Raw genomic sequence first — 23914 nt, forward strand, 5'->3', positions numbered from 1 at the left:
CCGGGGGGGCAATACCAAACTTTTGTTGGAGGGTGATCTGAAATTATAGGCCTAGAAAAAAGGACTTAAAAGCATCAGACATTGACCTGTAGGTTCTGCTTGTTTCTCAGCATGACGAACTTGGCAGACATTGCTGGATACACCTGAACATCACACGTGTCCCTGCACACTGCATGTTTCCAAAGGAGTCACGTGATGTTCGCTTCTCTGCAGGTAAAGAGCCTGGGGCCAGCTGGGCTGGGTTAGTTCACTCTGGGTGAGCCTCACAGGCTCCTGGCACATCCCAGGAGGGTGTGGACGTGGGGCGAATACATGAAAGCCAACTAGGGCAGAGAGCACAAGAACCAGTGGAAAGAAGAATGATACTGCAGGGAGACGGATCTCCAGTTTGGCAATTCGAGTCCCAGCTCTTTCGTTAATGAGCTGTGTGACCTCAGCCAAGTGTCTTCCTCTTTGTAGGCTCTAGTGTTTGTGTTTGTAAAATGAAGGCTTGGATTAGCTGGTCTCCAAAGTCCCTTCCAGGATTGGTGCTCTGGGGGTTCTGTGATCAGCGTGTGGTGTGGACACGAGTGGAAGGAAGCAGGTGAGTGTGTACCCGGAGCATAAGGGCAACTGAACCTTTGCTTCCAGGACAGCCGCATTCTTCAGCAAAAGGAAGGCAAGCTAGTACAGAGATTTATTTAAATTGTCCCTTAAGTAGAGACCTCTGGGGCACAACAGCACACCATTGTGTTCTTGAGGATCTAACTCAAATCTGTCCAAAGGAAGAAATTCCAAGGATTTTTTGGAATTCACCTGGGTGAAGGTGGGTGGCAGAGCAGTGGTGATTTTCGCTTAATAATCAAATGACCACATTTGGGGAACTTTTTAAGTGTTTATTGGCGAATAGTTTTGATTTCCTTTGCATTGAAATTACCCAAAATGTTGGGGCACCTGGGTGGCTCAGATGGTTGAGCATCTGCCTTCAGCTCAGGTCATGAACCCAGGATCCTGGGATCGAGCCCCATATCGGGCTCCTTGCTCAGCAGGGAGCTGGCTTCTCCCTCTGCTTGCTGCTCCCTCTGCTCTCTCTCTCTCTCTCTCTCTGTGTCAATTAATAAATGAAATCGTTAAAAAAATTTAAAAAAATTATCCAAAATGTAAATGTTAGAGGTGATGCAAGGAATACCACCAGGAACATGGCTGGGGCAGGCCGACATGATAGCAACATGTCTTTTTGAATGAAAACGTTAGGTGGGTGAATTGAGATTATTTGGAGTGTGAGGCTATCGAGTCATAGAAATTCAGAATTGCCTTAGCCAAATTAAAAAAAAAATCCAGTTTATTTTGAAGTTTATTTGTCTTCAATGGATAGTAGTGGCTTCAATAACTAAAGATTTCTTGGGAAGTACAAGGAAAATTACAGTATGTATCTGCCTAATTGAACAAATACTTTATAACCAACAATGAGTAGTTAAGAAGATTTAGTATTCAGTGGAAAGTTTAGGGTGAGTAGAGAAGAAAATAACATTATGATTCAGAAAAATTCCTGGGAAGATTCTTTTTTGCTGACCGTTCACTGGTATCCACATTTCTGAGGGGTGTGTGGAAACTCCTGCCTTTGGCTCGGAGAGAACTGGAAATACGTGGGCACAAGGTATTCTCAGATTCCTGGTTCAGATGACTCCTTTCAAATCTGGTCGTTCCTCTGTGTTGACCAAGAGTTTCCTTTCCTTCTTGGAGAAATATTTACATAATGATTCAGCTGGGTTCAGAGAAGGTAGATGGTCCCTTAACCTCTTAAAGGCTTTGGATTTGAACCCTAGTGGATAAGGCACCGGCCACGGGTTAGTGTGGAGATGAGTCATTCTTGGCCCTCAGGATTGGGATGGGCCCAGAGCAAAGAAAAGCCCCTCCTGAGAGATGAGAAAACCTGTCAGATGCAGGCAGAATTAAGGGAAAAGGGCCAAGCTTTAGGCTTTTGGGGAAGAGGAGCCAAAAGTCACAAATAGTAATAGTTAAATTTATTAAGTATTTGTTCTGTACCAAGCATGGTTCTAACTCATGATGATCATCATCAGAATTGTAGTTATAATTCTCACACCAACCCTTTGAGGCAGGCTTGTATTTCCATTTTCTAAATGAAAAACTCAGGTCCAGAGAGAGAATTCACCCCAGTATTCACCCAAGGATAATCAGGTGGTGAGTCATAGAGTCAGAACCCAAACCCAGACAGCTCCACTGCAGCCTTTGCCTTTAACCACTCATCCCCTGGTGCATATACAGCATTTCAATGTCGTGTGTGACTTACATTCTATGTCTCCAGCATCCATCCTGGGGCTGAGAAGGTAATGGGTTCTGTTGAGTGTTCCTGAGCTGAACGGAACCCAAGAGACTCAGCCTGAGCCCACACTTGGTACCTGGAGTCTGTGGGGAGACCCTGCTTGGCTCAACACAGTACTGAGAAATGCAGGATGCTAGCCGGTACCTGGGGGCTGGTGGCAGAAGCCCAGTCCAGCCAGCGGATGAAGGATTATGGGCAAGATTCTCCCTTACCGCACAGGAAGGAAAAAGAAAACCAAGGACACTCCAGAGCCTGGGGCAAAGGGGTCTGAGGAAGTAGCTGGGTCATTCCATAACATGTCTGAGAATTCGCTCTATGCCAGGCCCTGCACTGGGCAATGGCACACTCTGTGCTCTGGATGGGCCCCATGTTAACACTGAGAAGGGCTGCCTCTATCTGATAGGACCCCAAATTGCCTTAGGATCCCTGTCCTGTTTTGGAGGGCCAGACAAAACTAGTTCGAAATCCCACTCTTTTTTTTTTTAAGATTTTTATTTATTTATTTGACAGACAGAGATCACAAGCTGGCAGAGAAGTAGGCAGAGAGAGAGGAGGAAGCAGGCTCCCCGCTGAGCAGAGAGTCTGATGCGGGGCTCGATACCAGGACCCTGAGACCATGACCTGAGCCGAAGGCAGAGGCTTTAACCCATTGAGCCACCCAGGTGCCCCTGCAATCCCACTCTTGGTGGGATTTTATATATTCAGCCCAGGGTCCACTAACAGAATTCAGGAGACGTATAATTTTCAGATGAACTTTCTAGATTAAGGATATCGGGGCTGGGGGCCTGCTTCCCCATCTCTCTCTGCCTGCCTCTCTGCCTACTTGTGATCTCTGTCTGTCAAATAAATAAAAAATATTTAAGGACGTCAGGGCTAAGGTGGTGGCAAGCCTGGGTAGTCAGAACTTGTGAAAGGACTCTGCACTTAAAATGGCTAGAGAGATTGTTGAGTAAGAGGGAAGATGGAAAAAAGAAAGAAACCTGCTCCCATAGTCATAAAACTCGAGGACCTACTTATCCTTGTAGGGACACAAGGGAATTTAATCTTAGTGTTAACCATGGAGACTTCTTTTGGTATCAAGACTTCTCTTGAATACAGGAGAGATATTGGTAGGCTGGGGACTCATCTGGTGATCTAAGTGATGTCTGGTTGCCTGAGCAGTCCCAGTTTATGCTTGTTATGCTGGTGTAATCATTTATGTTGCCTTGTTTCATTTGGAAAAGTATCCTGGTTTGGATGATTAATTTTATGGTCAGGCCATCCATGCACAACCCCCCACCCCCGTATTATTCTAGTGAGCCTGGGTTCTGAATTTTAAGCCCAATGGATATTGGAGCATAAACACCTCTCCCTAGAAAGCTTTTTCCTCTATTACCACCATGTCTGAATATGGACAAAACGCTTTCCTTTTCCTCCTCAGCTTGGCTGGAAAAATATAAACCCAAAATTTATTTTTAAAAAATGAATGGGGAACAAAAAATATTTCCTTTAAAATAGAAAAACACACAGAGTACAAATTCATTATGTTCTTGCCACAAATTGACTTGACTGGCTCTGGTTAGAGTCACCAGTTCTTGGATCTTTCAACTCTCCTGCACCTAGAGCTCTGGGGCACACAGCCGGAGAGAGGCTGGGGTGGGGTTCCTGTAGGGAATGCTCACGTCCCGCTGGGCTATGGGACCCTGAGGTATTAGTCCCTGAGGTGTCCTCTCCTGACTCCTGGGGGAAAGGAGAGAAAAGAGTTATTTTCTCCTGCCCAGCCACCCCCCGGAGAGCTGCTTGAAGCCTGGTCACAATGAATGTAGCAATTATTAGAAACTTGCAAAAGGATCAGGGAGAAGGAATGAAATTGGTGTTTCATGGAGTTTAATTGAGCATTACTCTGCTCATTAGCGGCAATCAACTCAGTTTATGTGGCCTCGTTTACAGACGGAAGAAAACAAGGATTCAGGGAAAGAGCCTTTTTTTTGTGTCCTTTCCTCTCTCCCCTCTCAACAGCGCGTCTACCCGTCTGTGGTGGTGTGCCGCTGTTGCTAAATCCATCAGAGATCTGTGATTGTACGTGACCTTAGTCATCTATTTGTTATAGATTCATTTTTGCACTGTTTGAACCGTTTCATCACCTCTTCTTTCCTTTGGATACAGACGGAGATTAGGCGGATTATTAATAGACAGTTATGGAGCACTAGTTCTGTCATCGATGTAGAAGAGAATTACAGGGTCAAGGATGTTACAGTTACAATTCAAAGAGATATAAAAGGAATGAGAAACCTCAGACATTGTTTAGGTTTTGACGCCAGAAGCTCATTGCTTCAAAGATCGGGAACTGAGTAATAAAAACCACACCAGCTCTGTTTCCACTTTCTCAACATAAAACAGCTAAAAGATCACTGAATAAATTAACACGAGATAACAAGGGTGTGCTTCTCCAGGAAGGTTCCTCTAAGAAGTTTGCTATTTCAGGAAGACAGGAGTCGTGGCCTTTGTGAATCAGTTTTAAAAGGAGCCAGATGAACTTGTGGCCAATGATTCCATCTATAGCTCCTGAAGTCAAGACATGATAGGTGGTCATTTATTATGTGTCCTTCCCCTTGAACCTCCTTTGTCACAAGGGCCGCATGAGTGGCTTGGGAATGTCTTCCCTGCAGGGTCCCTCCTGGTGTTCAATTTCTTCTGATAAACTGCTTCCTTCTCCACATCAGACCCTCTCTGAAACCTGAAAAATTTCTGGGTCAATGGAGTAACATACTGATTATTTAAGAAATGTGACATTAAGCTAACTTGGAAGACTGTTGAATGCAGGCAAAAGCCTTCCAGATTTTTTTTTTAAGATTTTATTTATTTATTTGACAGAGAGAAATCACAAGTAGACAGAGAGGCAGGCGGGAGGGGGGAGCAGGCTCCCTGCTGAGCAGAGAGCCTGATGCGGGGCTCAATCCCAGGACCCTGAGATCATGACCTGAGCCGAAGGCAGAGGCTCAACCCACTGAGCCACCAGGTGCCCCAGCCTTCCAGATTTTAAAATCTGAGGGCTACAGACCAATTCCAAAGGCACTACCATTGCTCCAAACTCTTCTTCTATAAATCACCCAAAAACTGACACCAGAGACAGTGATCAATCTTAACAAGCAACCACAGTCATAACTTTATAGTAATGATAGAAACACTGACTGAGAGAGTTTAAGTTTCCGCTAAAATAATGGCTAATATGTCTCTAGGACATATCGAGAACTTTATATGCATTGTCTTGTTTCATCTTCCCTGTAGGAACCATTATGGAGGCATTATTATATTATCATTCTCATTTCACATGGAAATATTATTACCACCCAACCTCCAGAATTCCAGACCGGATATCTCTATCTACTCAGCATCTCTGTTCGGATGTGTAATAGGCATCTCAAGTTGAAAATAATCCAAAAGTTGGCTCCTGATATTCTGCCTCTTATTGCCCTACTTCCAACAAACTCACACCCCTTCGGTATTCCTCATCCCAGGCAATGGCAGCTTTTGCCTTTGGGTTGCGCAGGCTAAAATCCTTGGAGTCAGCTTTGACTCACCTCTTCCGCTCCCACATGACATCCAATCTGGTCAACAAATCCTGTAGCTTCAGCTTCACACTGTATCAGAATCTGGCCACTTCTCCCCCCTCTACTGCAACTTCCTGGGTTCGAACTACCATCTTCTGGCACCTGGATGATTGCAATGACCTCCTTCTGCCCTTGCCCACTTTGCGTCTATTCTCCTCACCGTAGTCAGAGAGTTCCTGTTAAAATGAAAGTTCAAAACCCTCCAGCAGCTTCCCATCTGACTCAGAGTAGAAATCAAAGACCTTGCAATGGCTACAAAGTCTCATCAGGGGCCAACTTCTTTTTTGATCTTTACCTTGAGTTTATGGACTCTGAATTTTATGAAATCTTTTGTTCATATGTGAATCTGTGTGTGCTTCTGGGGGAAGCCTTTGTGGCTTGTTACCAGATTCCTGAAGGAGTCAAAATCTCCCCAAAGCTTAAGAATCACTGCTTGGAGGAAGCCTCACTCTTGAAAATCCAATTTAAAGAAGGGATTTATTAAAATCGTAACATGATTTGGAAAAGACTCTTTGTTGGATGAAAGGAGTCACTGGAAATGTCTTGTGTGTTTGCAATATGATAAAATTGACAAAATTAAATATATGCACTTATTTTAGGAGAATCTTGGTGACCCAAGTGTATCATTTCTAAGAGGATTCAGAATAAATCCCCCTCGATAAAATCTATGTGTAACAAAAAGATGTTTGAGCCTCCAGCTAACAGATCTCTAATTTCAAATAGTCTCAAACCTACATGAAGAGCTTTGGGCCAGTTATGTGTAAGGTGATGTATTTGGAAATATTTTTTATATATTTCAGTACCCAGAAGCTAATGCAGAGCACGGCACACAGTAAGCCCTTGATTTCTGTCTTCTTTATCCTCTTCTCCCTTTATGTCTCATCCTAGAATTTGTAACATTTCACAGATCTGATTTTAATGAAATTGAACAAAGTGATTCTGTCAGCCAAGGAGAGAGACCAGTGATGATTCCAGGTGGATCAGCCTGGATATTGGTTCTTGAGCCACTAAGACCCTAGCAATGCAATTCTCTCCTCCACTGGATACCAGCATGTGTGCAAAAATATGTTGAGGCCCTTGTCTTTTGCCTGATTCCTTTGACTATTTATAGGCATAGAAACCCTGACCTATATCCCAAGGGTGTCGTGTAGATTAACCAGTGAACCATAATTAATTGCAAAGTAAACATTAATTGTTGTTATCACCGTCAGTTCCGGTCCGGGTTCCTGACCTTGAGGGAGAACTTGCTCATACAGTGGCTGTCTGTGAGATTGTAGAACACCTCACAGACTCATGAGGGATGAGATCTTCTCTGAAGTATGTTAGGAGTATTCCAAACTATTTTAAAGTACTTGAGTTCATGCTGGAGAAATGCCCTGTTTGTAAGTGACTGCAGGGAACCAGGTCACTGTCCCTAACATCAGAAGGGCTGCCATGGGGCAGAGGATGTGGATTTATCCTTCATGGGCCCAAAGGGTGGAATTAGGACCAGTGGGGAGGCAAAAGTTAGCCCAAGAGTGGGAGGAACTTTAATATCTAGAGAAGTTCAACTGAAGAACCAGCTGCCTGAAAAAGCAGGGAGTTGGATCCAGTCAGTCACTGAAAAAATCAAACAAAGTTCAGGCAAATCAGTTACCTGCCTTGTGCCTGGCATTGTTTTAAGTGCTGGAGGAACCCAACTGTGAACTAGGCAAGTACCATGCTCTTAGAGAGCTTCTGGTGTAAGAAGGAAGATAAATCCATCCATCTGTCTGCCTGCCTGTCTATCCAACCGTCCAACCATCTGTCCATCCATCCATCCATCCATCCATCCAGTCAATGAATATATATTGAGCATCTACTATGTGGTAGACATCTTAGCACTAGGGATACAGCAGTGAACAAAACAAAGATTTTTGTTTCTTCTCATGGTAGGTGATATTGACAATAAGAACCCCTAAAGCATGAAGTTAATGTTGCCCTTTGAGAATGACTTTTGGAAAAGCTAACATGAAACAAAATCAATTGGTGACTGGGGATATAATTACAACTAAAAAAGGTTAAATACAACATATAAGATTATACTTTTGTATGGAATAAAGGGGGTGGTCTGCCTGGAGCTAGAAGACAGGGGTCAGAGGAAAAACATCTGTGAATTTGTTCCTAGCGTTATCTGAATACAGATAGTCGACCAGAGACAGAAGACACTAGTCTGTCACAGGCCAGTGACATTGGCCATGGAGATTATTCAGTTTATACTCTTTCAAGCATCCCCCCATCTCTTCTGGCCAAGTCCCAGTTCAGGTTTTGACTTAAATTTAACTTTCCCAGAAAGACCTCATCTGCACTCTCACAGTACTATGTACTTCTCCTTTTTCTTTCCTTTTTTTTTTTTTAAAGATTTTATTTATTTATTTATTTGAGAGAGAGAGAGAGAGAGAGCAAGCACAAGCAGCAGGGGGAGCAGCAAAGGGAGAGGGAGAAGCAGACTCCTCCAGAGCCAGGAGCCTAACATGCGGCTTGATCCCAGAACCCTGAGATCATGACCTGAGCCAAAGGCAGACACTTAACCAATGAGCCACCCAGATGCCCTTGTACTTCTCCTTCATGGCACTTATCACAGATTTGATTTATTGTTTCTTAGTGTCCATCTTCCCCACTGGACTGGAAGCTGCAGGAGAGTAGAAGCCCTATCAGTCTTATTCACCACAATATCCCACTGCCTAACACGTAGATGCACTTAGTAAATATTTGTTAAGTGACTGAATAAATAAATGAAAGACTGAGTGAATTTGATTTCCCAGCAAGATTTTCCTATAAGGGAATTATGCTTTGAGCCAAGAGAATGACATTTCTTTCTGGAATTCCTAGAGCCCTCACTCTTATGGCAGAATTCTCACGTAAGACAGAAAATGCAAGTGAAGAGGAAATGAGCTATGGGACTTCAGAGATGGAATAACAATTATGGAAGTGGTTGTGGAAGAGAGGGAACCTGACCTGAGTCTTGAATCAAAGATGAGATTTGGTCTGTGGAGCAGAGGGATGAAGGGAAAGAAGTCATTCCAGCCAGAGATAGACAGCATGAGCAAAGATATCAAGTTTGGAATTCAGAGTCCATGTGGAGAGCAATGGGACCCAATGTGGCCAGGAAGGCCAAGGTCCCAATGAGATAGGCAGGATGAAGAGTTTGGACTTAGTCATCATTGGTAGGCTTTACCATAGAGGGAATACTTGCACTGCATGGCAGTGGTGGTGGTGTCAGTTCCTTTTGCAGTGTTCCAGAAAGAAATGGTGTCAAGCAATGACCAGGATGGGATGACTCCAGAAGAAGGTTAGCTGGCTGTCTCCCTAATGGTCTTCAAAGTGGGGTGTTACCTCAGTGAACTAGTAGGTTCCAGGTTCTGGTCCTTTGCCTCTGTTAGGCTCAGAAATCTCATTTCTCAGCATTCAAAGGTAGATCTAAGTTCACAATGCTGCTGTATATAACCTAGGATGCCAATTTAGTAATTTATAAGGAAAACTACAATTGCTGAAGGTATGGAATGTTCAAGTCCTATGACAAGACCATTCTAGGCCTGTAAGCAGGCTATATAAGAAGTCATATTATATTTACATGTCAGTTTATTAACTCACAATAAGAAAGAAAATTGCCAAAGGCTGCCCAAGTTCAATGGCTAGTGTATTCATTTCCTATAGGTGGATATACATGGGAAAGCAAACTCAAATCAGATTGCTCAATAAACTTACCATTAGGACAAGGGGAAATCATTAAAAGGATCTTTAGAGACATCTGACCTAAACCTCTACAATAGGAAGATACTTCTCACCAAAATTCCCTAGGTCACCTTCTTAACCAGAGCCCCTCTAACCTGGATGGTATTAGATTGGTAATGCCAAGGTTTGCTTATCTGACCTCCTTTCCTTGTGTTTTCAGGACTAGTCAAGATCTTTTTTGATGGATGTCTTCCTTCTTCAGCAGTATTAATACTTTCAGTCAGGGACACCTGGGTGGCTCACTCGTTGAGTGTTGCTTTTGGCTTGGGTCATGATCCCAGGATCATGGAATCGAGTCCCGCATGGAGCTCCCTGCTCAATGGGGAGTCTGCTTCTCCCTCTCCCTCTGTTTCTCCCTCTGCTTGTGCTCTCTCTCTCTCTCTGACAAATAAATTAATAAAATCTTAAAAAAAACTCTTTTAAATCATGTATAGCAGGAGTCGGCTGTGGCTGGAAAAAAAATATTTTCAATCAGATTTTGTCAAGCTGTCCCGGTCTTGAGAACCATTCTGTTTCTTGAAGGGGACTTAGCAGATCTCTGCTATAGTCAATTATGTGTTGGTGTCCTCATTAAACTCTCAGAGGACAATCTCATTTCTAATTCTTTCAGGATCACTCAAGGTTGCCCCTAGTACTGACAACACTTGCCAGGGTTGAGATTCTAGGACACCCAAGCCCCAGATGGCTTAGAAAATCTTATTTAACAATGTCAGAATCTCACCAACTAGATATAACCTCAGCGATAATAGCCCCTGCCATTCCATTCATGTGTTTCTTTGCAATCAAAACACATGTTCACATCTGTTATTTTATTCAATCATTCTAAGAACTCTTGAGGTAACTAGGGCAGGGGTTAGAGTTGTTCGTGATCACCTAGTTAATAAGAGGCAGAGACAGAGCTTAGACCTCAGATTACTTCTGCGTACATCCTGCTGCTTCACCAAGAAAGAGAAGAGAGTTTTCTTTTAAATTCCACCTGCACTGAAAAGAACAATCAAATAACACTATTGTTTAGTTTTTCCACTGGAAGGTCAGGCAGAGAAGTCAGGTGTTGAGGCTTAGTGTGAAAACCAGGATTGAGGTTTTAGTATCAGAACTAGGACTTGATTAGCAGTAGACATGCCCAATCCTATCCCTACCTCAAGGAAGCAGAACAATGGGGTTAGATGGACCCCTGCGGGCAGAGCTGGCCGGAGCAGTAGGAACAAAGACCAAGTCACAGACTGGAAGGGCCATCAGTGAGTCCAGAGCTGGAAAAGAGAAGGCCATTGTCCCTGAAGGATATTGCTACCAAGCTGCAGGGAAGATAGAGTAAATGGCCCCTCTTAGCCTTTCTAGAATCAAAATGTTCTTTCCCCAAGCACAGCTGGGTGTATGAGGATACATTCTTACTCTTTGCTTTCTTGTCCCAGATTTCACAGAGCCACCTTTTTTTGATAGTGACTGTTAATGAGCACCCACACTGGGCCAGGCTGGGGACTAGGTACATTATTTTGCTCATAACAAGCTTGAAGATTCTATTGTCTCTATCCTACACCCAAGCAACTGTAAGCCTTAGAGGTTGAGTAAATTGCCTTAGGTCATTCATGAACATGTGATGGAAACGGGGTTCTAAGGTAGGTCTGTTTGGATGCAAAACTTGAGCTTTTCTCATTGTGTTGTGCTGACCCTTAGTACACTCATGTCTCAGAAGGAGATGTCACAGTTCAGGCCTCTTATATCCTCCATTCCTGCTGGTCAGAGTAATGAGAACAAGAGACAAGAGAAAAGCAGAAACTGTTGCACACAGTATGTGCTAGAGCTGGACGGCCTGGGTTCAAATCCAGACTCTACCACCTGCTGGCTGTGTGACCTGGGAAGAGTCTTACCCTCTCTGCGTCTGTTCCCTCACTTGTAAAATGTGGATAATAATAGTCCTTTCTTTAGAGAGTCATTGTGAGCATTAAATATGGTATTATAACAATAGTGCTTAGAAAAGCATTTGGCACATAGTAAATGCTCAATAAAATTAACCATTGTCTTTTGATTAAATTGAGGTCTTGGTCTCAGTCCAATCTGACCCCTTCATTGGATTTGCGAGACATCCTCCCCCACCTTCTCATTAATTCTATAATTCTAAGCCTATTCTTGAGGTGGTTTACTTTCTGGGTGGGTCCTCTTAACCATTCTAAAAGATCTCTACAGCGCAAATATCAGACCTCATCTAGAATTCAAGGGTCACACTGTGGGTGGTCCCTACAGTTTGCCATCGCTGTACCCTCCTCCTCCCTTTCCTAGAAATGCCTGACTAATGTGACTGTGAGTTTACTGGAGAGTTACTCTAGCGTGGGTCCCAGCCACCTCTGGTCTTTTGCATTCTCCATTCTTTGGATGCATTGGAGCTCAGCAGGCTCCCTGAGTCTTCTTAGCCAGTGATATTCCAGATGCCAGAGCTGGCAGGAAAGGGTGGAGCAGCCCCAGCTGACTCCAGGGAGGAAACCAGGCCTGTCCACCCAGACAACTGCAGACCAATTAAAATGGTGCATGAGCTAATTAAGGACCAAGAACCAGGCATCAGGGCTCTGAGGTGCTCCCAGATTGCCAGCTTAGCAGAGCCTTGGGCAGAAGCCTTCTATGACTTGGAATTGGGTGACTTAGATGACAAGATTAAAACAAAAAGAACAAAACACCTGCAAAACATAGATTCATATATTTAAATGGAACCTTTAATGCAGTGCAATTTCAGACATATTTGCAAAACCTTATTAGGGCAGAGAACAGTGCTGGACATTGTGGGGACACAAATGGGTGACTCTTGGTCCCAGACTTGAGGGTATCAGCTCTCCATCCCCACTGCCACTTCTCACCAGCACCTACGGGCCTGCCTGGACTATTGCATTCATCCTCTTACTGGTCCCCCTATCTCTTATCTTTTTCTCAACCACAATCGTACCAGACAACTTTAGTCATGTACTCCCCACTCAGAGTGGCTTCCCACTGCCTATACTTTAAGTGAAAATACCTCACCAGTACTTAAAGCCCCACAGATTGGTCCAATTTAGTCTTCCAAGGTTTTCCTCTACTTACACAGTTCTCCTCCACCATGGATCCCTACACGTCAGCCTTACTGGTCTACTACAACTCCCTCAAACACACTGTCTTCATTTTTTTCTCCATTTTCCTGCGGCTGTTGAACCTGTTCCAAAGCAGAGTGTGCCTTCCTTTTTGTCTGACTAGATGGAGCTTGCTCATTTTTCAAAGCTCAACTCAATGCCACTTCTTTCCATAATGTTGGCCTTCTGTACTGGGATGTTGTCCCAAGGAAGTGGGTCTGGGATCGGCTTTGTCATTTTCCTCCCCCACAGTGTAGCTAGGACAGTACTCATGAGGGGTGAATTATACTGAACGGAATGGAGGAAATAAACCCAGCCCGAAGTGACTGATGGAAGCCTAAATGCCACAGGGTTCTCTGACAGAGCTCTAAGGTGGGACGGAATTCAGGCTGGAAAGGAGACGAAATATATCCGAACAGGAAAGACTGGAAAAGGGTTTGTTGTTTTATGTAAACCTTCCCTGATTCTCCTCCTCTAAGGCCTGCCAATCCCTCCTGTTCCTGCCCCCAACTGTGGTATTCACAACCCAGTACAGTAATTGTATGCTAATTCGTCTGATTTATTTTCTAGACTATAAGATCCTTGAGGGCAGAGACCAAGCCTTAATTTTTGTGACAGCCTTGTATCAACTTCCAGGCTTGGCACTTAGAAAAGTGGCTAAACAAAAATTTGTGTGGCCGGGGGCGGGGGGGGGGGGGGGGGGGGGGGGGAGGGAGGGAAGGGAAGGTTTATTCATGTAGAGATGGGACAGGATGAAGGCTATGGAGAATTGAAGCCAGAGGCGTAATCCTAGGTGGGGATCCTGCCACGTTGTCTTTGGAGATAAGCACAATACAAGGAAGGTGCTCACTTGCTGCTTTCCGTAGGTGCTGATCCCGAGTGATAAGAAAAAACCCTTGTATTCCCAGGTCCTTCCCCCACCCCCACCCCCAATCCCCATCCTGGAATTGGTGCTGGTACTTTCCCCAATAGAAGAAAATGAGGAGGCTGTTGGCAGCTGCCCTCCATCCCTATTCTGTAACAGAGGGTCCTTGTGATTGCTGGAGATTTCACCAGCTCGAAGACTCATCAAATGGCCACCTAAGGTAGTTCGTTAAAGAAAAAAAAAATCACAAGGCTTCTAGATGAAGATAAATTTCTTTTCTCTTGCTTCTACAGAGATAGGCAGAATTAGGAGTGGAAAACCCACTCCCCCCACCCCCCCACCCCCCGTCAGAACACCATAGATAGCACAAAGGAAAGAGCGGGGCGTCTGACATGCCCGAGAGCCAAGCATAACTAGCATTTTCATGCTTCAGGCACACAACTCAAGACGAGTGCCTTAATCGCCTAGGTTCGTTTTCCTCATCTATGAAATGGGAATCAATAGCATCTTTTTCACAGGGCTGTTGTGGGAATATCACATGCCATAAATAACTTAGTCCAGCGCCCAGCATAGAAAAAGCCCTAAGTAAATGGTAGCTATTGATCATCATGATTATTTAAAAAAACTATTTAGGGTAAGGATTCAAGGGCTTAGTGAAGTAGACAGCTGTTACATGATATTTCAGAAATCCTGTGAGATGTTCCAGTTGTCTGATAGAGCAGTTTCCGAGTCCTTTCAACTCCTCTTTTTATTTTATCCTGTCCATATGCCTGTGTTTATATGCTAGAGGAAGTACGTTTTTGTTTTTTGCTTTTTGTTTTGTTTTGTTTTTAGCAATAATTAAATTCCTTGCTGGGTCCTGTTTATCCTCCGCTTGTTTCCTACTACTCCTGGCCCTTATGTCTCGGGAACACATGACAAAGCACCCCCTGATCTAAAACATGTAAAAAACTTGTATTTGCAATAGCTTTGCAAGAACTTTGCAACTTGAACTTCAAGGAACCCAAAGCCAAACAGACACCATTCTATGCTTTGGGTTAAAAAAGTTACTATGCCACGGAGAGAATTTGACTCTAGTATTTTCATTATTTACTATAGCTTTTTATTTTATGTTTAGTCAGTTTGCTTTTTCTTCCTTTTGATACAGAAAGTGAAAACCTGGGCTTCCTGGGTGGCTCAGTTCTGTTAAGCATCTACCTTTGGCTCAGGTCATGACCAACCCACCCTGGGCTTCCTGCTCAGCGGGGAGTTTGCTTTTCCCTTTGCCTGCTGCTCTTCTCCACTCGCTAATTCATCCTCGGTCTCTCTCTCTCAAATAAATAAATTAAAAAAAAAAAAAAAGAAAGTGAGAACCTTTTTTTTTTTCCAGACATGTCTACAACGATAGGTGGAAATTTGTGGAGAGAGAGAACAACTGGTTCTTCTTCATAACATTTGATAGCAGGAAGGTAGAGTAGGAAAGATGAGGAAGACAAAAGAGGTAGGTAACAGGAACAGTCTACACTAAGGTAGCCCTTCAGTAAGTGTTGGCCAAATACGGGATTTGGTTGTACCAGACAGTTAGACTACAAGTTGCCACAGAGAATCAAGACACGATCGCTATCAGGGAGTGAAATTGTGGCACAGACCACCCCAAAGAACCGGCGCGAAGGATTTATTTAGCAGGAAAATGGTTACATCATTGTTGGGCTCTCACTCAACATCAAGGGTCAAAGGATACCACTTGAAGACTTTTGAGGAACATCTCTCTGGAGGGAGCAGTGAGTGTGCTAAGTACCACTCCTGGCCCCACAGAGTAAGGGATGTGGATGCCCACCTTATCTCACCTGGCTCTGAGGACCACTCAGAGCTTGGGCTCTGTCCTGCAGTTGGAGGCCCAGGGGTCTGGGTCTGAATCCCACCATGGAAATGGACAGAAAAAAAGAACAGGTCTGGCTCTTGTTTTAGCCTCGAAGCAAAGGAGGTTGCAGCTTGCAGACTGGTCAATACTCCCAGAATCTGGTAGATCCAAGAATGCTCGCAGGAGCGGATATTGCCCCAGTAGGGGAGGGCCTGGGTGTGACCACCTGAGAGCTGTTTACTACCCATTCCCTTGATAGGTCTTGCTGAGAAGCCAGGGGAGGACTGCCTGATTTCTAGGGCCTGGGGCAAGAGCTCCTGCTTGAATGGATTGCTTTTGTTTAATTAAAGAATCCTCAGTGAGAGACCACCTGGGGAGGGGGGGGAGCTTGGAGGAACTCCCAGTAATACCATACAAGACAAAGTCCTTTCTAGAAAACTGCTACCCCAAGAGAGTGTGATGCCTTGTTACCAGGCTCCCAATCAGACAAGTGCTTTCTGCCACCTTCCCTCTCCTCCTCTCTTTCTCTAGGAGGGGCTTAGCATCCCAGTTAGCAAGATGGGAGTGTAAAGAATGGAAGAGAAGAGTCCAAGCCTGGTTTCCCATCTGCCGAAAGTCCCTTGAATGAGATTAGAAGTTTCTGTTACTATGTGGATGTGGGCATTTTAATTTACTGAATCGAAACTGTGTTTATCATTGAAACCTCAAGGGAAGGAAGGACTTTTGGGCTCCTCAGGACAGATGGCCTAAGCTCAAGGGCCTGCCGGAGTTCCTGTCTATGGCGGAGGAAGCTCTCTCGCCATTCCACCCCGGATAAGTTTAAGAGGCAATAGGAGATGAAAAATAGTGTTTTTGTTGTATTTCATGAGATCAGGTTGTTCAAATTACTGGCTGCAGAATGGGTATATAAGTGTTATTTATATTGGGATGATCTGTGATTTCAAATTCAGGCCCTTAAAAACCGAATTCTTTGGGGGCCTGGGTGGCTTAGTCGTTAAGCGTCTGCCTTCCCTCGGGTCATGATGCCAGGGTCCTGCGATCAAGGCCCTCATCAGGCTCCCAGCTCAGCAGGAAGCCTGCTTCTCCCTCTCCTACTCCCTCCGCTTGTGTTTCCTCTCACTGTGTCTCTCTGTCAAATAAATAATTAAAAATCATTGAAAAATGACCAAAAAACACACACAAAACACAGAATTCTTGTAACATTTTATTACCTTTGGAAGGGACACAGTTGTGAGTGGCAGCTTATCCTGTAGCTCTTAGCTATGGTAAGATCCTACGTTGAAATGCAGCACTCTGGGGCACCTGGGTGGCTCAGTGGGTTGGGCCGCTGCCATTGGCTCAGGTCATGATCTCGGGGTCCTGGGATCGAGTCCCGCGTCGGGCTCCCTGCTCAGCAGGGAGCCTGCTTCCCGCCCCCCTCTCTCTGCCTGCCTCTCCATCTACTTGTGATCTCTCTCTGTCAAATAAATAAATAAAATCTTAAAAAAAAAAAAAAAGAAATGCACCACTCTGCCTGGTTCCTGTTACCTCCAAAGCTGGAGAGAGGGGAGTGTCAGCAAAGTCTATTCGTTAGGCCCCTAACATTTTACCCTTAGTGCTTCCATGACCTGCTTAAAATCTCGGCCAGCTGTTGGGCTGAGAAGGTGCTGAGAAAGCATTCATACTCAGGTTTGTAACTGAGTTACAGAACTGGCTGTCTGCTTATTTCCAGGGACAGTCTTGCTTTAACAGTAAAAGTGCCTGAGTTCAAAAAAGGATTTCCTTCATGGTGGAATTTGGGCATCTGCAGCAAGCCAGTGTCCACAGAGATTTCCTTGCGAAGGGGCATCCCAGCTCCTTGGGGACCATATGCGACATGTCCCTGAGCTCTGGGCACTTGGGCAACTACCCAGGTCTGTACCGTACTCCAGCTTCCCTTGCCTGAGAGAGTGTATATAAATTTCTTAGTATCGCAAAGGACTAGAAGCAACTGTCACACATCAGGCAGACACAGTCTAAAAATCAAAGGTCTAGCCCCTCACAGGGCGTCTCTTCTTTTTCCTTGTCTACTTCCACATGCCGAGAAGCATGTCTGCTTCAGATCCTATCGGTCCCATCTTGCAACCGAAGCAAAAACTCTCGCCTGGCCTGAGCTTTTTCTGTGGGTTCGAAATGATAAGAAACAGCTGTCCTCGGATTAATGCCATCATCCCTGTTATGATTCAGTCATTCAGCTTGTGGCAGCAATCGTGTGTTAGATGAATGTCTTTCTAAATTCAATCACCCCAAAATAAATACATTGCAGTAGCCTCATTAAACAAAATTGGATGCAAGGCAAGGATGGGGCTGACTGATAGGAAATGAGAAAGAAGTAGAATATTTCAAAGCTGCATGCATCCAAATGCCCTTCAGATACCTCTTCTAGGACCTTGTTCAGCTTTGGCATCTCTTGTTTGTTTTTCATTGTTGTTGTTGGTGGTTGTGGTGGTTTTTGTTGTTGTTGCTCTTTTGTTTTTAAAATGCTTATGTATGTGGTACCACTTTCTCCAAAGAGATATTTTTTTAAAAGAGACCTTTTAGGGGTGCCTGGGTGGCTCAGTGGGTTAAAGCCTTTGCCTTTGGCTCGGGTCATGATCCCAGAGTTCTGGGATCGAGCCCCACATTGGGCTCTCTGCTCAGCAGGGAGCCTGCTTCCCTTCTCTCTCTCTGCCTGCCTCTCTGCCTACTTGTGATCTCTGTCTGTCAAATAAATAAATACAATCTTTTAAAAAAATAAAAGAGATCTTTTAAAAAATGATATGGTATATATTCATATTAAGAAAAGGTTATACAAAATAGGCAAATATGCTGATAAGTTTATATGCAGCATCTCGTATGTGACGTTCAGCATAAGTTATCCAGCTTGTTCACCTTATTCCAATGATTTTAAGGTCTCACCACTATAGACACTGTGTTAGGTGCTGAGGGGATATTGAATCCATTCATCCAAAAGATATTTACGGAGACCTCCTCTGTGCTATGCCCTGTGCTCATCATTTGGCGTACCACCATGAACCAAACTGCCGCTGTTTGGGAAAGATGCTTGGAACGGGGTGTGGGATAGGACCGACGCAGATAAGTATACCGAAATGTCCAACTTCCTAAGTGCCATAAGGAAGAGATGCAAAAAGACCCAGGAGAATTTAGGAAAAAGTGGTTCTTTATCTCTGTAAGGAAACAGAAAATCTTTAGGCAGGAGGCAATATTTGGTCTGGACCTGGAAGCCTATGGACAGTTTCAGAGTTAAGGCCTTGCTAGGCTAAGGGAACGGTGTAAATAAAATTAACGATCATATATTTTGGTGAGGGGCTGGGGAACAGAGAGCACAGATGCGTACGGGGGTGTTATAGATAAGTCTGGACACACAGGTGGGAGCCCTGCGTGCTGGCTAAGGAGCATGAACTTTATGCTGTTGTCATTTGGGAGCCTTAGCAGGAATGACAGGATCAAAACTGTGCACCAGGAAATTTAATCCAGTGGATGGCCGTGGATAGAATTGATTGGAGGTGGGGAGGCGTTAGGGATGGAAATCCACTCAGGAGACCATCACAAAAGTTCAGGCCAGGGATGAACAAGGGCCCAAGGTAAGATTGTGGCAAATAAGCCCTGGAGAAACATACATTAATTATTAAAAGGGAAAAATCAATGAGTTCGTGACTGTGGATGTCTTAGGCTCACTGTGTTCCTCTGGGTATTAGATTTATTTTTACAGGTTAGAGCTATGTGGGAGAGAGATGTGCATGATTCAGGGTCCTAGCAGGGAAATAGAATCTAACTGAGGTTGTTCAAGAGATTTTAAGGAAGGTACCATTTGCAGGGGTGTGGGTGGGATTAAGGAAACACCAAAAAGGGGAGGTGGGGCACCCGGACATTAACAAGAGAAGAAAATTTAGCCCCCCTGAGGGGCAAGGGGAGAAAATGGTATTACCAGTTTCCAATGAGAATAGGAATCATGGGGGTGCCATGGTCTAGAAAGGACAGTCAGGAGAACAGGAAAGAAATACCCTTACCTTTCTCTGTTGCAGCCCTTCAGGGTTCTGGTTCCTCTCACTGACCAAACTCTACTGAAAAGGTGACTAGTTTCAGGGATCGGCCTTTCAGGGTGCGGAGCAGGGGGAAACATGGGCAGAAATATGTACAGGGCAGAGGAGAGGGGGGAACAGTTGAGAATAACCAAGATACAGTGTTAAGTGGTGCCATATGTTAGGTATCTTTAATGTCTTGGGGCTTCTTAAATCCTAGGGATTTCAAACCAAGAGGTTTCATTATGAGATCTGATTCTAATTGATAGTTATCACACACTTGATCATAAAAACGAGTAATAAAAATCTAAATAATGAAAGGTGGGGGCCAGGCTTGGGCACATAATTTCACTGCTGAATCTCAGTTTGCCTGTAAAACGATGCTATTAATTCCTGCTCTATCCACCCTGTAAGGTACTTATGAAAAGAAAGTGAGGTAAGGATTATAAAAGTGTTTTTCAGATTAATTTTTGGTGTAAATCGCCAGCAAGATGTGTAGGATCGTTATTGTCATCTGGGATCATTTCTTTCTATTTGTGGCGCCCTCCCCCCAACCACCCCAGTGCAATGTCTGGTCCAGAAGGCTGCTCAGTCCCTGTCTGTGGCATTGAATTAACTTCACTTTTGACCACATACCCTTTCTCCCATGATGCACGCATGCCCTCTTTCATTCAGCTTCGATCCTGTGAGGGCTTTCTACCTCTTCAATGTATCCCACCGCCCCAATAACCTGGCAGGAAAAAAACTAAGACCCCTCAGGATTAAAATCACTGGAAAATATTGAACTTCTCTTCATCAAGGGAAAGTTCCATCCCATGTTCTTGGAGGGAGGCCTTGTTAGGAGTTTTGACCACGTACCCTGGGTTCGAGCATGGGATTCATTCCCTGAATTTACCAGTTGCCTTCTCCAGCTTAAGACTGCTACGTGCACAGATTTAGAGTAGGGGAGGTTTGAAAGATGAAAAGCCCTTGGAAGCTGTATGAAATCTTGAAATCCCATGGGTAAGAAGACTGGGTTCTTGTGCTGTAATTGCTTTTCTTAGTCTGGCCTTCGGGGACCAGCCCTAAATGAGATCTCCCGCTGGTTCCATCTCCAGTACTTATGATTTTGCTTTCAGATCTCTGATTCTGCTGAAGTATGTTGGAGGAAATGCAGGCAGAGACCTAGCTCCCTGCTGGGAAGTCATTTGAGGGAGTCCTATGCCAGGCTCGCTGCAGCAAGCACAGGGAGACTCCTGTGTGGTCGAGAGGGCTCCTCATTTGGTCCCATGGCAGCATGGACACATGAGGCTCTCCAAGGGCCTCTCTCTCCTGAACCTTGACTGGTTCTTCAATGTTTTAGGAGATCTACTGGCCATGGACCTGTGTCTATGTAATATGGAAACAGCCAAAGGAACTGTAGGTGTAGGGCAGGGAGAGGCGACAACGAGGGTGGGGAGCGTGGTGTGGGTTTCACCCTGCAACCATTTGGGGAGAGAGAGGCCGTCTCCTCCAAAGAAGGCAGCTCCTTGTGTCCACGGCTTTGCCCCTCTGTGCCCAGCATGCTCCCCCTTACTGGGTTGGTCGTGTGAGCGGTGCTACCCAAAGTGTGGTCTGCCGACCGGCAGCTTCAGCAACACCTGGGAGCCTGCTAAAAAGGTAGATGATACACCTCACTGCCGATCTACTGAATCAGAACCTCTGGGGGCCACGGTCTGGAAATGTGGGTTTCAGCAAGGCCCCTAGAGGATTTGTGCACACTTTGAAGTTGGAGAAGTACTGGTTTTCGGTACAGATATTGCCCTGATTTAGAGGGTGCAGATCTTGAGAGGAAAATCATATGCAGAGAGGTGACTATAAATTTGTCTTCATTCCCCTTAGAGTACTTACTAGAGATTCACATGGAATGGGCTTCTAGAACAACTGTCAGTTCCTCCATCTTCCAGGCCACCTTTGCTAATCCAGTTTTTCTTACATTTGCCCAATGGTCCCAAACTCCAGCTTGAAACAGCAGTCTTCCCATTCCTCTGAATTCCAGCCCAGTCCCTTTACCTCAGTTCCCCGAGTTATAGAACTTCCCTTGTCTTTCTCTTTCCTGGATCAATGGCCTTGTAAAATCCCAAAGACTGCTTTGGTTTTTTTTTTTTCTCCCCATCTTTTATGTTTTTCTGTTTTATTGTCTACCTTCTTTAATTTCTGAAATAATAACTCTCCTAACAAAATTTTATTTCTTCTTCTATCCCTGGCATTTTCCCACATCACTGTCCTCTGTGGGTCCTCCCCTTTCCTCCCTGGTCATTGTTGGGTTTCCATTTTAAGCAACTCAGTTTTATTTCATGATGTCTTCCTCTGAAGTGGGTTACTCGTACATAATGTCTTTAGTTTGGGATGCTGGGTAGCGTAGGGTACATTCCCAGGAGCGAAGATAAAGTGTCCAGATTTGGGCTGGGAAAATCTACAGCCTATTCTGGCTCTAAGGTAATAGGAAGAATGGGAGATTCCTAAGAGTTCTCAGCAGGATCCAACCAGGCTTTTCTGTTCACCTCAGTTCAGCTAACATTCATTGAGAAGCTACACACGGAGGAGGACGTGTATGGGGTGTTCAGGAACAGGACCCCAACATAGAATGGCAGGATGAGGCTCTAACAAAAAAGAAAACCTAATCCTGGAGGACCCCAGTTATGAATGAGGCATGTTCCTTTCCACATGTAGACACTTAACGTCTTTGTTAAGTGAAGAAAATAATTTCTGGACTAACAGGCCTTTGATTATGTGTATTTTTTCAACTAATCGCTGTGCATTTGGGTTTCCACAGAAAGTTCTTTTTGGGAGTGTTTTCTGTTGTAGGGCTCTGTGCACCAGCACGTCCAGTCCTACTCGTCTTCCTTGTGCTTCTATGATAATGGATGGGGCTGCGGCAGGATGCAGGATGGAGCCTTCCTGGAAAATGTGAAGGAGACACTTGGACTCAAGACAAAAAAGAACTTGTAAACATATTAGTCTTTGGGGAAATCTTACTGCAAATTGCTCTGAAGAACGTAGACCGAGAGAAAAAGGACAGAGACAAAGGAAGAGTGAGGAAGGAGAAATCCAGTTTTAAAAGCAAACAGAAATAATGGCTTGGATTGGGTGGGTTTGTGACATCAAGAAACCTAGTGACCCAAGGAGTCTCATTTGATCGTTAGCAACTATCTTTAAAATTTAAACATAAAGCTTAAATTTTTAGGTGTAAAGTGCTTATTGGACCATTCATCCTTCCTCTCTGGGTTGGCAGCTCCTCTAGCTAGCCAAGAGGAGGCCACATGGTGTAGCATCATCAGGAGAAGGGACTTAGGTCTCCTGGGTCAGCTTCACCATAATCTTAGTGTGTAATCTTTGGCGAGCTTCTTCCCTTCTCAGGGCTCTAGTTTCTTCTCCGTAAAATGAGTAGTTTAGACTAGGTCAGTGGTTCTAAATGCATGGTCCCTGAACCAGCAACAACAGCATCATGTGGGAACTTGCCAGAAATGCAAAATTCCTACCACCTCAGAAACACCCTCCAGGTGATTCTGGTGCATGCTCAATCTGGCCACTCCTTGGACTAGTCATTCTGGGTTTCTATAAATGAAGTCACAGCAGCCCATGCAGAGCAGATGCGGTCAATGTAGGCAGGTGTCCGTGTGCTAGGCCACTGAGACACTGCTGCTTGGCCATGGAGAGTAGTGGACCTGCTCTTCATGGAGAGGGCTGAGCCACAGCTCCCAGCCTTCCCTTGTTCCATGCCAGATTGCCCATCGTAGGCACACTAAGTGCGTGTCCAGGACACTAGCAAAGCAGAGTGACCCACCAATGGTATTTTTGTTTGGAAAAAGTGTGATACTTGATGTTTTCCAATAGACATTCAAGTATTCCTCATGGGAAACATCAGACTGTTGTTAGACCCCTTTACGTTTCGTTTATAGCTTAGTGCTTTTAAAGTTTTTTTTTTTTTTTCATTTTTACTTATTTGACAGAGAGAGAGATCACAAGTAGACAGAGAGGCAGGCAAAGAGAGAGAAGGGAAGAAGGCTCCCTTCTGAGCACAGAGCCCGATGCGGGGTTCGATCCCAGGACAGAGATCATGACCCGAGCTGAAGGCAGAGGCTTAACCCACTGAGCCACCCAGGCACTCCAGCTTAGTGCTTTTATTTTTATTTTTTTTTAAAGATTTTATTTATTTATTTAAGAGAGAGACAGTGAGAGAGAGCATGAGCGAGGAGAAGGTCAGAGGGAGAAGCAGACTCCCTGTGGAGCTGGGAGCCCAATGAGGGAGTCAATCCAGGAACTCCGGGATCATGACCCAAGAAGAAGGCAGTCGTCCAACCAACTGAGCCACCCAGGCGTCCCCAGCTTAGTGCTTTTAAAATGTATTTTGAAATTCTCAGGACAGGGATAGGGACATGATGGGCATTAT

The 23914-nt window shown here is 44.6% G+C and overlaps 1 protein-coding gene across 1 annotated transcript in view; it reads left to right on the forward strand.

Annotated features, from left to right (window-relative positions):
* The first annotated feature begins 269 nt into the window (after positions 1-269).
* FRMPD1 (FERM and PDZ domain containing 1) overlaps positions 270-23914 on the forward strand; it is a 140679-nt gene continuing 117034 nt past the window's right edge. Inside the window, exon 1 of the mRNA XM_032860622.1 lies at positions 270-583. The gene's annotated coding sequence lies outside the window, so the exon portion shown is untranslated. The remainder of the gene's footprint in view (positions 584-23914) is intronic.

Source organism: Lontra canadensis, unplaced genomic scaffold (genome assembly GCF_010015895.1).
Source record: "Lontra canadensis isolate GAN:19392208 unplaced genomic scaffold, GSC_riverotter_1.0 scaffold19, whole genome shotgun sequence".
NCBI lineage: Eukaryota > Metazoa > Chordata > Mammalia > Carnivora > Mustelidae > Lontra > Lontra canadensis.